The sequence below is a fragment of the Corapipo altera genome, unplaced genomic scaffold (assembly GCF_003945725.1).
Source record: "Corapipo altera isolate COAL_440 unplaced genomic scaffold, ASM394572v1 0, whole genome shotgun sequence".
Lineage (NCBI taxonomy): Eukaryota > Metazoa > Chordata > Aves > Passeriformes > Pipridae > Corapipo > Corapipo altera.
The window spans coordinates 23836136-23852829 of record NW_020884872.1 but is presented as its reverse complement, the minus strand read 5'-3'; positions in this window follow the sequence as shown (position 1 = coordinate 23852829).

The window sequence follows — 16694 nt, the reverse complement described above, 5'->3', positions numbered from 1 at the left end:
AATGGCATTTGAGATAAATGTTGCTAACTTTGTGCAAATGGATTCACTTTACGGAAACCTCAGTGTCTCTGACAGCTGGAGAGGTTAACAGTGCTATTAATAGCAAGTTATCAATAAAGGAGTGATATACTTCTGGCTGTCTTGATTAAAACATTTCCATTGTATACTAATTACATTTATTACGGATATGTGAATTTTATGTATTGATTAGACTTGCAAGTTTAACCCACTGATAACGATATTGACAAATAAGATGAAATAAATATGAACACCTTATAGTTTTGAGATAATCCTTAAATTATGACTAGTCAGGGCAATATACTTTGAAAAAATGGCCAAAATTATGTTAACATAGAACATGTGATAGACAATACCACAGAAATATGTAAGTTTAATGAATGGAATTGGATGTTCTAACATCTCTTGCATTCAGTCCTATATAGTTTTGTCCCCAAACAATTTCCTTGGCTTTCCAAAGATTTCAAAATAATTGTGCAAAACTGGTCTGTCCAGAAATATTTGGCCTGATTCTTTATTATGTCATAGTTTTGGTGCTGGATGGTATCTGTCAAATCACTTGTGACACATTCCTGCTCTAAGTAGCATTTCACATAGTAAACTCAGTAGAGTACATCTGAGTCCTGTACAAAGAAAAGCATCCAGCTGCCTCATCGCAGCTGGAACTGTAGCATTACACCAGTTTTGTTAAAGATTAGAGTACCAGTTTTTAAATAAGTGATTTAAGAATAATGATTGCACACTTCAGTAAAATTACTCAATATGGAGACATGTTTCTCTCTATTTGCTGGTAAAAACAAATGGTACGTTGAGTTTCTGCTGTACATATTACAACAAATACAGTTCCTATAGAGATGCTTGTTATTTAAATTCTGGTTTTGAATAAAATCAGTGAAAACTGTAGATTTCTGTACACAGATATTTTGTGCTTCAGCCATTTCTTTACAGCAAAAGGAACACCGTGATGCAAAATACATTGCAGTTAGTGGCAACTAAGATCAACAGCTCAGGTGTCAATTGCACTGCTGACACATTTTCACTTGGAGCTTGGCTGAATGCCCCAGCTCATTTCACAAAACCCTCTTCAACAGTAACGTTCAGATTGTAACAGCTTTCACCTTCCATCCATCTGGTTGAGATGATGAATAAGCAACCAGGACGGTAAAAGCCCCCAAAGCTTTAATTAAAAACACTTTTGATCCTCTAAGATGTTTGGCCCACTAAGGGCCTCTCGCCAGGTGAGTGAGGAAATACCTGGTAGACACAGCTCGCTCACCATGTTACCAAAAAAGATGTGTTTTCTCACATGATCATTTTGCCATTCAACCACTGCACTATTCCCAGACACACCAGATGGGAATAAGGGTGGAGAACACTCAAAAGAAGCCGTGCATTGAATAAAATGGGGAAATGCTTCCATGGGCATGCTCTAGACAGCCCTATATGAATGTCATGCAGCTGTGAAAGTTGCTGGCAGATTAAGATACTGGGTGTTGAAACTCATGGAAAAAAATAAAATTCTCAGGCTGAGGCACGGCACACTGTATTTGGCAAATCTCAAACACTTGTAGTTTAGTCATTCAGTTTCTTTCTCCCACCTCCTCCCTGTGAATATTCATGTGTAGTCTTAGGCTTGCTTACTGCCTTTTCACGTTCTTTGTGGTGGGTGCTGTGACTCATGTTGCCTGCATCAGACTCCTTTCTCCTTGTTCCCCCACAGCTCCTCACATAACCTCCCACACGCCAAAGACACCTCCCTCCATTCATTTCCTATACACTTCAGTGAGGAGTTGCTAGGTTTTCTCTTCCGCAGAAGATGCGACACCACACAGAACCATCAAAACTTGCTGTCCTCATTCCCTGCTGAGCCATCTGCAATGGGGAGCTCCTCCCCTACTCAGTCATCCTCTGCTACGTCACAGCCATCTCTGACCTCACTTCTTTTTCTGTAACAACACCTACGACACCTACATACAGACGCTGACGCAGCGCTCTGACTCTCCTTCCTGTGACACAATCATCTGGTGCTTCTTCCCTTCTGAGTTAATTTTTGTCATTCAGTGTTGCTGGTACTGCTTATCCAGAGAAGAATGTCCTCTTTCTCAAGCAGGGATCTTGCTCCTTGTTCAGTCTCCATAATTACAGAGTGTTTGTTATTATCCGGGTTTGTGAGTCCTGACCATGAGACGAATTCAGAAACATTGTTGAAGCACCTGCTACCAGGTCCTTTTCAGACAGTATCAACATGTGCTGGTACCAATCTGGTCACTGATCAGAAGATTATAAAATGGCCCTAGATATGTTATCTATGCTGAAGTTTAGTATAGGAGAGCACAGGTTAAAAAAACCCCAAATCCTTACTTAAAAAAAAAAAACAAACAAAAAAGTAGTTATAAAAACATTATTTCAGTCAGTGTAGTTTTGTGAGTGCTTTCTAAAATATATTAAGGGGTGAGCTTAAAAGCTCTGTGGATCAAAGTAACTTGATGAAAAAAACCGAGCTATTCCAATGTCACTGAGGTCAGAAATAACCACTGGTTATTGCCTTAAAGAGAATAGGTGGGGCTGATTCAATGGATTTAGTACAAACTACAGTGGCTATTACATTTTTGAAAATATTTTTAAAATAGGATGTTTCTTTTTTCCTATACTGATTTAATGAACTTCAGATGCTTTTAATTTAGTTAATAGTTTGTGTATGGAACAAGTTCAATAGCTCAGCTCTGGAATGGTTGGATGCCTCCTTTACATTTTATTACACTAGGTAAAATCACTCTTTCTTTCAAATAAAAAAAACCACACGAAAAAAAGATTATTTAGTTTCATAATTGTTAACTGAAAATAGTCATGGTTCTGTGAGGTATAGTTTATTACACCAGTGCAAAAGAGATCAGTTGGTAAAATGCTAAACTTGCACCCTAGGATTTTATGCTACACTTTCATGTTCATGTAGTGGATTGTATTTATACTATGAATCAATACATGAGCATCTTGGATAGAGTAATGGCATAAATTTATTTTTTATGCAAGATTTTATTTTTTATGCATGACTTCTTGAAGCAATTTTATTCTGGTTTATTCCAAGTTCTGCTGTACAGTTCTTCTTCCTGGCAATGGGCTACTAAAAGCATACATATTCCATAACTCCTACACCTTATGCTATAAAAAGATATAGAACAGCATCCATGTGATGCCATCTACATAGATACTACAAGAGCTTGTTCAAATCTTATATCCTATTTCTATTTTGAGGTCCCCAGTAGGAAAATATTTGTATATTTCATTTTCTACATTTTGGTATAGTATCGGTTGACCTCACACTAACAAAAAATGTACCTCTTGTCCACGAAAATGAACAGAGAACGAGCCAGTTGCAAAATATTTCTTCTGATTAAGTCATTAGACTTTTTAGTTTGTCTCGTCTGAGACAGGTGCCTCTTCCTGTTGCATGAAGAGAGAGCTATCCATGCTGTGAATCAAGGGTTTCTGCTAAGATGTGTATGGTTACCCATGGGGGTTTGGGCATTTCAGAGTAGAAATATTTTTTTTTTTAAAAGTGCTTTGAAAAGGTAACTTCTTAAAGTGACCACTTCACTTCCATCAGCAACTAAAAAGCATGTTAAAGTGAAAAGGCATGGAAAATACATAAATCTTCTAGCCATCAGCATCTGTTTAAAATCACACAAAGTAGAATTCAGAAAAATTTATCACATGAATAAGATACAGATTGTTGAAGCAGTCTAATCACTAGAGAAATGTTTGCAAAACTAATAACTTTTGTAAGAGTTGCAAAAGGAGCTATTCTGGTCCTCTGAGTTTATTTACAGTCAAAACCAATTACTTAACTATGTATTCCCTTAAAAGGTTGGCTACCTTCCATGTTTCAGGTAAATGTGTTCTTTAATATAGCTGTGTGGCAAAGTCTACAAACACCAAATCAGCTTATATGGATGTTCTCAAGTAGCAGTATTTTTTTCTCCCTAACCACTTCATTTCAAACACTTAAATATTTAAGTGGTTTTTATTTCTGTATTTTATTTAAACACAGAAATATTTGTCTGTGAAGATGAAAAGTTTAAGCAGTGCCTCTCTCATGGACTGTATAAATCCAGTCAAGTCAAAATGTTCTTACATGATCACGTTATGTGGTTTTCCTTTATAAACTGACACAGTTAAGGGTATGTATGATGACTGAGCTGTTCGAGTTCACCCAATGTTCATCTGTTTAGGAATGGTTGATGCTATTTGCCTGCCAGTAAGCTATTGTATGCATATATCTGAATGCCATTTATGGAAGAGGAACAGCATCAAATATGAATTGTGTTTTTACACAGAAAATAGTTTATTCCTATTCAAATGTAGCCATTCCCCAGAACAATAATCTTCTATCTAGTTCCTGCCACTACCATCCCACAGGCTCAGCTAATGCAATCAGGACAGTAAAGGAGACCTCCTGTACCGATTAGTTTTTGCTTTAAAAGCAAAATGATTCACTCCAATTTGTCACACATATGGATGTATCATGGCTCCATAAAAATTCTTATAAAGGCAATAGCTTTTCAGGCTAGGAAAAGAATTTCAGGGAAAGGCACAAAAAAAGTTTAATGACCTTTAAGTTTTAGCATAAAAGAAGTGTTGCCTAAGCCCTGGAGAATTTCGGGGAGAATTGGTGGAGCTAAAACAATCTATGCTTAGAAAGCTATGTGAGCACCTCCCAGTAGGTCAGAAATTAATTTTAAATATTGCCTTTCCAATGTTCTTTGCCGGTGTAGAGAGATCAGAGGACCCTTAGAGTTTCTTTCAAAATTCAAGCTTAAGTCTCTCTTCCCTCAGAACACACATGATGAGGGAGTAGTGAAAGGAAAAATGGATAAATGGATACCTTGATAACTGTGGGGTCAAGTGGAAAGTGCAAGAGAAAATAACTTCCAGGGCCATATAGGGAGAAGGTGGAAGGTGTCCCTGCCCCTGGAGATGGGGTTAGAACTAAATGATCTTTAAGGTCCCTTCCAACTCAAACTATTCTAGGATTCTATGAAACTATGATTCTATGATTCCATGATTCTATGAAGGTCTGATGTGCATATGGTTGTAGCAGATCTGTTTCAAGGCATCTGCTGAGTCTATGACCTCAAGCAAAGTTGCATCACTGCACCCCCACACTGAGAAAGGGATGTTTGCACATGTGTGTGTAAGGGACTGTTGAAATAAGACACCCTTTGCTGTGTGATACATTTGTAATCAGAGAAAAGGATGAAATTTGCACAAGTAGCTGCTTTTTTTTTTTGTTAATTTTCTGAGTGTTCGTTATGCAATCAAAATGTTTCTTTAATTCAGCTTTTGACAGATTAGCAAGTGGTTTGTTGGCCTACTGGCACATGCTTAGGTCAGCAGTAGTAAACAACATTTAAGAATATTGATTGAGCTTTATCTATTCTTTAGATTCCATTACTTTAAGGCTTTAAAAATAAAGTATTTCTGTGTGTATCAATTACAGGAAAAGCAGAGGCTCTGTGCTTCTCTCTGGACATCACATGGCCACATGAAAGAAATGATAACATTCTCTATTGCTAGAGTTAACTAGAAATGGCTCTGAGTCACACATTTGGCACAAGCAAAAATGTTCCCAAATTAGGAAATATTCAAACTCTGAGTTTTTGTTCAGCTTGTTATAAAACTGTGAGCTGGCTGTGAATGTCAGAAATGAATCCAAATTTTACCAAGCTCCAGGAATGTTCAACCCCAAGATATAGGGGTTCTGTTAAGGTCCACATCTAGATTTATTAAGTATCTGATCTCATTTCCTAAGGACATAGAATTTATCTGATCACACTACCTGTTAGTACCTACCTAATAAATTCCAAATGAACTGGCCAATTGCAATGAGTCTGGAAAGAGTGGTAGGCATCTCAGAAATATGCATGTGCCTGCAAGTGTTGTGAGTGATGGATGCCTCATGAAGCATTCCCTACACTCTTTGTGTGAAATAGGTAGTCTCCGTTGCTTAAAGTGCCAAGAGACCCAAAAGCCTAGCTACATATATTAAGCAATTAAGGGCATTCAGGTGCCTTGAGAATTTTTCAACCAAAACCCTACATGATTAGAAGTGTGAGCACAACGAGAATGAGATCGCAGCATAAGAGGAGCTGAAAGTAAGTTTTGAACCGAAGTTGCTCTTGGATGGAAATCTAATGAAATTCAGTGAATATAGTTTAAACTCTTGCAGCTAAGGATTAAAAAAAGGAGATCAACAAATATTCCATCTGCTTATTAAAGAAGAGAAAACAATTCCTTTTTTACACTGTTTCTCTTGTGCAAAGTGACATAAGAGTAAGTCAAGAGTTGAATAAAACAGAAATCGTTCTTTGGAGAAGTCTTTGAAGAGATACAGGTATGAGTTTATATCATACTGGACTTCCAGAAAGCTGTGGGGCTGGAAAAGAACTCAGAAATTTTACAAAATCATCATTTCTGCCTCTGAATAGCCTGCCCTCAGCACATAAATATTGCAATGTTCCATGTACAAGCAGACTTTCTTCAGTTACACAATTATCATTATAATTATTACACTTAACAGCACAGTAACTTGTTTCAGGGAAATAGAACTCAGAAAAATATTACTCTTGGAGAAATATAAGGTAACTGGGAAAGGAGAAAGTCTTATCACTGATAATATTTGTAGAAGATACTCCAGGAAGGCAAGAGTTAGCAAGGGATGTTGGACGAAAAAAATCTTCATATCAAAATAAAAAATTACCACATTTTGAAACAATGGGCAATACAGGAACACTTCAGCATACCAGTGAATTTACCAAAGCTCCATTGTAATTTTCATGGCTTAAAGCACACATGCCTACCTTGTTCCTTGCAGACTGGTACATGCCTGCCCAAAAGATAAAACAGGCCTAATGGATAGATTCTAGCTGTTATTTTTCCAAAGTTCTTTATCCATATTCCTATTTTGTGCCTAGATACATTCCCAAGAAAGAACAAATTAGTTTTGCACATGACAGTGGTTATCTGTATTTCAATCTTAGGTAACACAGTCCCAGGAAACATATTTTGGGAGATCTTTTCTACCTGGCAGGAACAAACTCCTTATATGCTCAAAATCTTCCCATTAGCTCATGATTCCTTGAAGGATTTCTTTTTAATTCTGCACCAGCAGCAATATTAGGTTTCTAGAACTGAGTCCCCTGGAGCTCTCAGTAATTGGGGAATTAAACAGTTGAATAATTGTCGAGGAGCCTCCACTACAGGAAATGAGCAACAGCACAAAGGTTTTCCAAAACATTTCATAACCATTCCCATCTTTGGTTCAAACTTTCCAAAACCTAGAAAACATCAACATTGGTTTTTTTTTTTCACTTTCTGAGGAGGCATAGGAGTGGCACTAAAAGCTGTTACATCACAGAGATGTGTTTCTAATAGACTTGCTGACAGTCAGAAAAGCCTTCTGGCAGGCAAATGCTATGGGCAAACTAATACTCCTGAGATAAAGAAGTTAGGATTCATTTGCCAAAACACAGATACATAGTGCCATTTTTTACATCTGAGGGTATTCAAGACAGCTGCACAGAATTAGATGATACAGGATATGAGGAAGATTCACATTTCTCAACAGTGGTACCTATCTTTGGGCAATTAAGCCTCACTCTAGATATGTCTGTCACGTATTGGCCTCATAAGCCACCAGTGTACCTGTAACAAATGTGGATAGAGCCTTCCCAAATCTTTGTTTGCGAAGCCTAGCCATGAGACATTCCTTTAGTACTATAGGAAGCTTCTGGATTCCATATGGGTAACCATGTACAGGTAAAGGTATATAGACAAACATTAAAAGTCATAATTAAAGATCTTAATCTGAATCTCAGTTGTGTGGATCTGTTGTAGATATCCTTACTGTAGCTATCTAGGGATCCTGTATTTTAGCCTAAACGTCTCCTTTCTGGAATACTGTGTGGGCTCCAGTAGCCTCTTCAGAAAGGCACAAAATTCATCTAGGTGTTTTGTCATATTTGCAGCCCCATATAGTTGTTTTTCATACTGTAGTGCATTTCAGATGACACAGCCCCAATGTTTAGTTGATTGATTTGACAGGTGACACGTAAATATGAGTATGCTACTAATTATCTTTGTACTGAATGCCCTTCTTCTTTTGTGGCGGCTACGCTATTAACATTTTCTTTTTTTGTGTATGTACCTGAGACAGTAATAAAACTAGTCTTGCATACATGTGTATATTTCCATTTTTCCTTCTAAAAAACAATTTGAGGAGCATTCTGCATCAGATCAATTGAAAAAACTAAATGGTGTAAAAATGGAAATATATAAATGTTAATTCAACTTCTCTGATAAACCCTTCACATTCAAATATTCTGATCTCCAGCTAATGAAATTTGGCTATGAATAACTTGAACCAGGTCAATTTATCAGCAGAGGATCCAACCATGATTTTAAAGCCATAGCAACTTTGGTTTCTCGAATGTGTTCAACTTGAAAGGTAGTGGGCTAAAACTGGAGCTGTTCAATAAGACCAAAACAGTGAGCAGTGAACCCAATTTTACAAAGTCTAGTATCCTAACTACCAGGATATATTTATCTCCATCCAATTTTACAGTGTTCTGAGCATTGCTAAGAGAAGTCTTCTGCTCATGGTGGCATTGGAACACATCATCAGATTCTCCAGAGTCATTCATTTGAACTTCCCGTAGCTTATTTAATGGACAATATTGTCAGTGATTAGGTGATTTTGCAAATGCAAACCTGCAGAATTTTCAACACTAACTAAGTGATAAATGACTGGTGATATTTAGTACAACAGTGGTTCTTGACTAGTAAATGTTGTAGAGGGCTGAGCCATAGAGTCCTATTGAATGCACTTTCAAAACTAAAAGTGTCTAATTATACTTTCCAATTGGTTAGTGTTTTATGAGGATTTATCAAGATTAATTATAATGATTGTAAACAGTTTGTCTTTGAATAATGTGAATGTAAAGAGATTTCTTGGAATTCACACACTAATAAATAGAGGGGGTCAGTGCCAGTTTTTGTTTGTATATTTGGAGCATTCATCAGTCACGTTACTGACATGTAGTCAGTCCTCTGAAACACAACACAGCAAGTTCAGTTAAATTCAGACTGACAGCGTGAAAAGAAAGTTGGCAGAACACAGGGTCCCGTTGCTAAGTGAAGCTTGGCAATACAACACACGCACATTATGGTGCTTGTGATGACACCATGAGGAGAGATGTTTTCAATTTAATGAAAATCCATCATTTTGGAGGAGATGGGGTGGAGCAAACAGGATGAATGGATGGAAGACACGTCCATAGGGAACCAAATTTTGCTATTAGTTACATCAGCATGAATACATTAATTTCATCAGTGATACTCTGGATTAACTGTGGAGTGACTGGAAAAATATTCTATGCGTTATGCTGAAACTGTTTGTGAGGTATGGTTAAAAACCAGTCCACATCTTTCACAGTGCTTCCATCATACTTCTTTGTCATTTCAAGTCAGTGTGAAAATTACAGATGATTCCACCTGGCTGTGTATTTCACAGTCCGAGTCATGTTCCCTGAGGTTCCTGTAGCCCTCAGCATGCCAAGTCATGACTCTGTACTTGGACCTGAGGGGGAACTGCCCACAGAGTTGAGCAAATCCTGGGGCTGGTTTTTTACCCACCAAGGAGTCCCCACCACAGCTTGAGTCTGACAGATGTATTCTGCCCGTCTTGTCCTCCACCTTCCTTCTGTGCTCCATCCTTGGCTGGACACCTTCCCTGTGCTTCCAGATCCAGCCCCACCACCATACATCCTGCTACAGCTCTAAATAGCTGTTTAGTGTTTTGAGACTTTGCCTGCTTCCTGCCTCTTGTCTATCCTACTAGTCTAGTTGCATGTTTTCATTCAGGTCTTTTGTCAGGTGTCATTCCCACTCCAAGCTTACTAATTATTTCATATTTCATAAGAGGACAACCCAAATTTACTTCAGTTCTGCAATTTTTAAAGTTAACTAAAGTTTAAAGTAACATTTCTTTCTTAGTCACTTATAAATGAAGCAGAGTGAATTCTTAACTGTTATTAAATCAATGACAAAAGTTATGATCACTTTGTATCTATTACTGAAAAAACAGAAATCAAGAGTCCTTAATAGTTTTAGAATCTTGTATATCTTCTCAGTATATCCTGACAAAAATGCTGAGTGCATTATCCTCATCCTTTCTTTTGCTATTGTTTTCACTGAGAGCAAAGTCAGACACAAGAGCAGGAAAGGGTCAGCAATCTGGAGAGCATGGGACTGCTCTACTGTTAAGAGATGCCAAGTTGGAGTTTTCATCTACATCTCCCAAGCAGAGAATCACAAAATGATCAGGGAGGATCATCAGGGTGGAAAGACCAGCCAGCCATTCTGCGTTTCCATTCAATTCTGTGTTTCCAAATGGTAGATGGCATCTCTATTGTGAACCCCTTGAAATATGGTCAAATCAGTATGAAGATTTCAAAACTGGTTATTGTTCTGTGTTCTAACAGTTGTAGGAGGAGCCGTTTAAGTTCACTCAAGGTTTGCTCTAGTGCTCAAAGCTCTGGGACAAGTCAAATGAGTGTTGAAGAGTGTAACTTAAGCGCAAAAGAAAACTCAGTGAAACTTAGGAATGCATGTGAGTGCTTTGATAAATCAGATCAGCATGGCTAGTGTGTCACAAGACAGCGCCAGATGTCTATACTTTAAAATACTCCAAAATCTATGTTTCCATAAAAGATGCATCACTAACTGCAGGAGAAGTTAAATGGTATTAGAGATAGGATTTTAGTCAGTATTATTTGTCATCTTCACTTCATACTATTTTGTTTTACAGATATTTTCCAAGCAATCTATTACCTCTCTCTCTCTATTACAACAGCTCCATTGGGATAGAATGTCCTTTCTGATACAGTATTTAAATATTTTTTTAATATGCACTTATTTCAATGAGAAAGTAGAGAGTATCAGGCTGTTAAATTGCTTGTGGAGTCAGTGTGTTCTCACAAGAGTGAGGACACCCGTGCAAAGATGCACCATTATCACTGTGCTGCACCCCACTCCCCACTTGGAAATTCACTCCCTTTCAATTCATGTCTATTTTTTACCTGCAACAGGTTAATCAAGTGAGTTTGGGAGTTTATAAATCTTTCTGCCATATTTTTAGAGAGAAAATAAAAGTCAGGGAGAATCAAGAAGGAAGAATTCCTAGTAGAAACCAAACATTTTTAAAACATAAGGGTGCCATGTGGCTTTAACCTAAATAATTTGAAGAACATCTAAGTCTGATATCTGACTTTTGATATCAGATTTGTTATGATACTATTTTATTAAGAGTCATGGTGATGATTTTCAAACTAAGTAAGAAAATACTTTACTTTCTATATATAACTGCATTTGAACGGGTCTTATAACAACATTTTTCCCCTGCATTTCTGATAAAGGATCTGTATCTTAGAGATACAACTTCTATTCAAAGTGATTCTTAAATAAGTCAGCAATGATTTTTTCCTGTTATTTTTAAAGTTAAGCAAAGAACACAGTGAAATTAATCTGATATTCCTGCAATTTTTGTACCTCTTTAGCTTGCTATAAAGGTAGTTGATTCATTTATTTTATAATTCATTACTTTTGATTAATTAATTAATGAATTATGATTACCAGCTTTAAAGAACATCTCATAGATATAATAGAAAGCTTCTGTGTTTGTACATTTTACAGTAAGATTTCATTTACCAGATAGAAAGTCATAGTTCAAAGGAAGCACGTTCCAATCTGAATGATCAAATACTGCTGCAGGGTTCTGTTTTTCTTTCAGAGACAAATGTGCTATTTCTTCATTTCCAACCATTCTTCCCTTATCTTTTCCCATCTACTAACACCTTTCTGTGTCTTTCACTAGACTCCTTTTTTGTGTCTTCTAGTCTTCGCCTGCCCCGAAATACTTAACATACTCTACTGGTAGCTTCTATTCATTCTTTGAAAACTTGATACACCCTGGAGTCAATAATTAGCGTATCATAGTTAAACTGAAACAGTAAAAAACCAGAGAAGAACAAGAGAGACAACTGTGAGTAAAAGCTAAAAAACTTTGAAAATTATTTGCCTGGGTTAATTGTAAACAAACAGGAATTTTTTTGTGTCCTGGACAGTACTTTCTACATTGTTAATGATGACTCACAGAAGTAAATATGGGTTGTTTTGCTTTGTTTTGCTTGTTTGTTTGTTGAGAATATGATTCTCAAAACTTAAACTAAAAGTAAAGAAATTCTATTTTCTTAGGAGTCCTTCTGGGAAGGACCAGATCTGGATGTGCTAAGCTTAACTCCAGTGAAACGGTGCCTAAAAGAAGTGCCAAAGTTGACAGTGCAGTTACTAGAAATACAAAGGTGCCCTTATTAACTGATTAATTAAAACCAAAGGTGAGAGCTAGAGAAAGATATCTACTTAACACATCAGTGTTAGGTGAATAAGATATCCCTCTGGATGCATTTGAATCATAAAATTGTTTAGGTTGGAAAAGACCTTTAAGGTCATTGAGTCCAGCAGTTAACCCAGTACTGCCAAGTCCAGCACTAAACCATGTCCTTTTTAACTACATCCACAGGTGGTGACTCCACGACTTCCCTGGGTAATTTGTTCCAATATTTGACTGTTATGCTTTTTATGAAAAAAAAAATAATTTCCTAATATCCAACCTAAACGTCCTCTGGTGCAGTTTGAGGCCACTTCTTCCTGTGTTCTTTTGTTACCTGTGAGAAGAAACTGATCCCCACCTTGCTACAGCCTCACCTCAAGTAGTTCTATAGGGTGGTAAGGTTCCCCCTGAATCTCCTTTTCTCCAGGCAGAACAATCCCAGCTCCCTCAGCTGCTCCTCATAGGACTTGTTGTCCAGACCCTTCACCAGCTTTGGATCCTCCTTCCTGCCGTTCTTGTAGATGGATGTCACATTTGCTACCTTCCAGTGAACCGGGACCTCCCCAGTTGACTGGGATTGATAGTAAATGATCAAAAGTGGTTTGGTGAGCTCTTCTGCCAGCTTTCTCGTTATTCTTGGGTGGACCCCATCCATCCCTGTAGACTTATGTGAGTCTAAGGGTGGTAGCAGGTTGCTGATCATTTCCCTTTGGATTATAGAGCTTCATTCTGTTCTTTGCTGCTCTCTGCTCTCTTCTCTTCCAGCTCAGGGGGCTGGGTACCAAAGAACAACTGTTCCTATTAAAGACTGAGGCGGAGAAGGTGTTAAGTATCTCAGCCTTTCCTTTATCCTTTGTCACTATGCTTTCTCCTGAATCCAATAACGGGTGAATATTCTCCTTAGCCCTCCTTTTGTTGCTTTTGTTGAAGGTACTTCCAATGAAATAAATTGACAATATTTCCATTGAAATAAACCTCCTTGTAGAGGCATGTATCATGAGGCACTTAAAAGGAAGGCCAGAGTGAGGCATCTCAGTTGGGAGAGCTAGATGTCCTTCTGTTTGCAGGACACAGTTATGCACCATTTCATGAAGAAGTGATAATTTTCACAATTTTTCATGTACATGTCCTTTACTCCAGGCTTACAGGAGACAGTCAGAAAGGGTAGAAAAAGAAAGAAAGCAATGATCTCCACTTCTGCTCACCTCCCTAGAAAAATCCTGCTTTCACACAGACATCTTGTATCCTTGTATCCTTCTCTACAGCGTCTGCATTGTAAGTCAAATACAAAAGTCAGCAAAACCAGAGCAATAGTTAAATATTGAGTAAGTTGCAGGATTATATGAAAAAAAAAGATATTATATAGTTACACTTTATGAAATTATTACTCAAAAAAAGGACATCAATATTTAACAACAGAGTAAGCAGACTTACAGACTCAACAAATTCAGGGCTAGCACAATTTTAAAAAAGAAGAAAAAAAGCACATATTTTAAGCAACAAGCTAATGAGAAAAAAGTCACAAATAAGAAGTGAAACAGTTCAGGATCAAGGTTACCTAGTCCACATCTCTAAACCAAATAATTATTTTGAGCCAAAAATGAGCCACGAGGAACAAAAGTAAATATACTCTGAATATTAAAGAACTGTCATTCTCAGAAACTAATTGCACTTTTTCACCTTTACATATATTTTTAAAATTCCACCTCAGTTTTAGGTAGCATCTAATTTCTAGGACAACATAAAAAATAATGCTTCATGCTTCTCCAAGACTTTCATTGCAAGGAGTCCTGGTTATTATCCATTGAGTAATAAAGATACAGGTTCTTCAGCTGATATAGTTGATTTTGGTAGTTAATGAGTTCGACCTGAGGCATATAGATGGTGAACCATGAGAATGTCTGAAAAAAACCAACCTTCCCACCTGTTCTGAATTTTTAGGTAGGATCACTAGGAGGTTATGTAACTGTCTTAGCTTTTGTAAGGCTCTTCAAGGCAAATTACAGTCTTTTAACACTAAAGTAAAAGTGAAAAGAGACAGAAAGTGATCTGATAAACAGTTACAGTAAGGACAAGTGCTATTTTTCCTTTATCATGTTTACCAAATCAAGGCACAAGTAAACTCAGTTTCTGTATTTTGTTCCACTTAGTGGATGAAAATGTTGATAATGTTATCTAGGCCCATTCTCTAGCAGACTAAGGATGTTATGCATGATCCAGATCCTTAAAAGGAGTGAGTTTCCTTAATATGTTGAAATTTCCAGGAGAACAAGGTGTTCTTGCTGATGGAAAAATAAAATCTCTTGTTATAAAAAGACAAACATTTCTACCTAATGCTTCCTCTATGAGTGAAGTTTGCAGGAATCATGTTCATTGAACATTTCTGACTGTGAGGAATGCATGCTTCCGGGAGCACATTAGGAGGAGGGCCAGAATTCAATATCACTGGTGAGAAAGGTCAATAAAACACAAAGAAGTAGGTGTAAGTCTATCTTAGAGACACAGGATAAGACTGATAAAAATAAAGACATCTGATGAATTTCTGTAAATAGAAAGATCATCACCAAGTACCATCATCACTTTAATTAACTCAGTAAATCAAAAATCTGCATGGGGTAAACTGTAACACCTAAACTCCTTCTGCACCTCTCTGGATATTGGTAGCGTCTTTCCTTCCTACAACAGACTAGCAGGTGGGCAGCCCTGCCAAAGAACTTTACGGAAGACTAATGCATTTTTGTGATATATCAAGAAGAGCTTAATCTTAGCAATAAGAACCAGATTTTTCATCTGATGAATTTAGCGTCTTCTACTTTAACCATTATCTGGGATGGAAGAGGGGGATACATCTACCTAATGTAATAATAACAATAATGCAGTGAAACATCTGAGTAACAGATGTCTCGTCATCAAAAACGGCAGATGCAAGAGAGCTGTCAGGTAAGGTCAGGTGAAGAATCAAACCCCAATATAATTGATTTTTATAGGAGATGAAGTGGAAAGCCACATGAAAGCAGTAACTGGTTCAGCCTGCAGCAACTTGCCTCCTAAAAGGATTAGATGGTAGACAGAACACCACACCAGTGCTCTGCTCCTTTCCCTGGCTCCTGCTGGTAGTTCAAAATTGCTTCAAGATGTTGGTTCTAAAACTTTAATGAATCCTTTCCTGTGCCCCTCAAGGCAGCTGGGATTAATGGAGATGCTGCAGCTGACGGAGCCCCCAGGGAAAGCTCTTTGCCACATATGGCACAGCACCCTCAGTTGAGGCACTGCTGAATCCCAGACCTGAAGGCACATTTGGAGTCTGCCATCATTCAAACAAATGTTGGGCTCATTTCTTTGTGCGAGGCCCTTGTAATGGCTGTATTTGTTTACAGAATGGCTTGGCACTATTTCGCCCAGAGGTAATTCAAGATATCAACTGGTATAAACAAGTGAGGGAGTGGAAGGCACTGAGTTCTTGCATGTGGTGCTGAGAACCCATCTTGAAAAAACTTCTGTGAATGCCAAGATTAGCTAAACCATCAACCCTTCATTGCAAAGAGTCAGAAACATCCCAGCCATCTATGCATCTTAACAAAAAAGTGGGTACTGCAGAGCTTGAGTTCTCCTTGTGCTTTGGAGCTTGTCTTTAACAAGGGAGAGGAGAAACCTACACTCTTCCAGTCTCTCTGGACTTGATCATCAAGGGAGGTAGAATGTTGTCTGTCTTGGTCAACTTGGAATGGGTCCCAAAGACAGTATCCCTTCAAACTACTGGCACAGACCAAGAATTTGGAGAGTGGGATGAAAAAAAAAGGTTTCTTTAACATATTTCTCCAGTATTATATAATAAACCCCCATCACTGCCAGCGGGTAAGGATTAAAATTCTGCGTGAATATGAGTGGAATGGAATTTGAAACGAATAAACAAAAATAATCCTGGGCACATTTCCAAGAGAGTTCATCAGAAGAATGCCACAGGAATAAGTGTCTGTCAAAAGACAAGGGTCTAAAAATGAATTGATTCAACTTCTGGTGGTAAGAAGATTTGACTGTGGAGAGGAGTCTTCATCTTCTCGAGTGAAGTTATGAACATAGACTGTAAATAGTGAACAAGAGTTTTTAAAAGCCTCTCTTTGGTAGTGACAGAAGTGAGAATACCTCTGCATCTAACAGAAGATGATCTATTCTAGGCTAGTTAAAAAGAAAAAAGAAGAGATTTTCAAGAGCCCAAAAGCAAAGCCCTGAG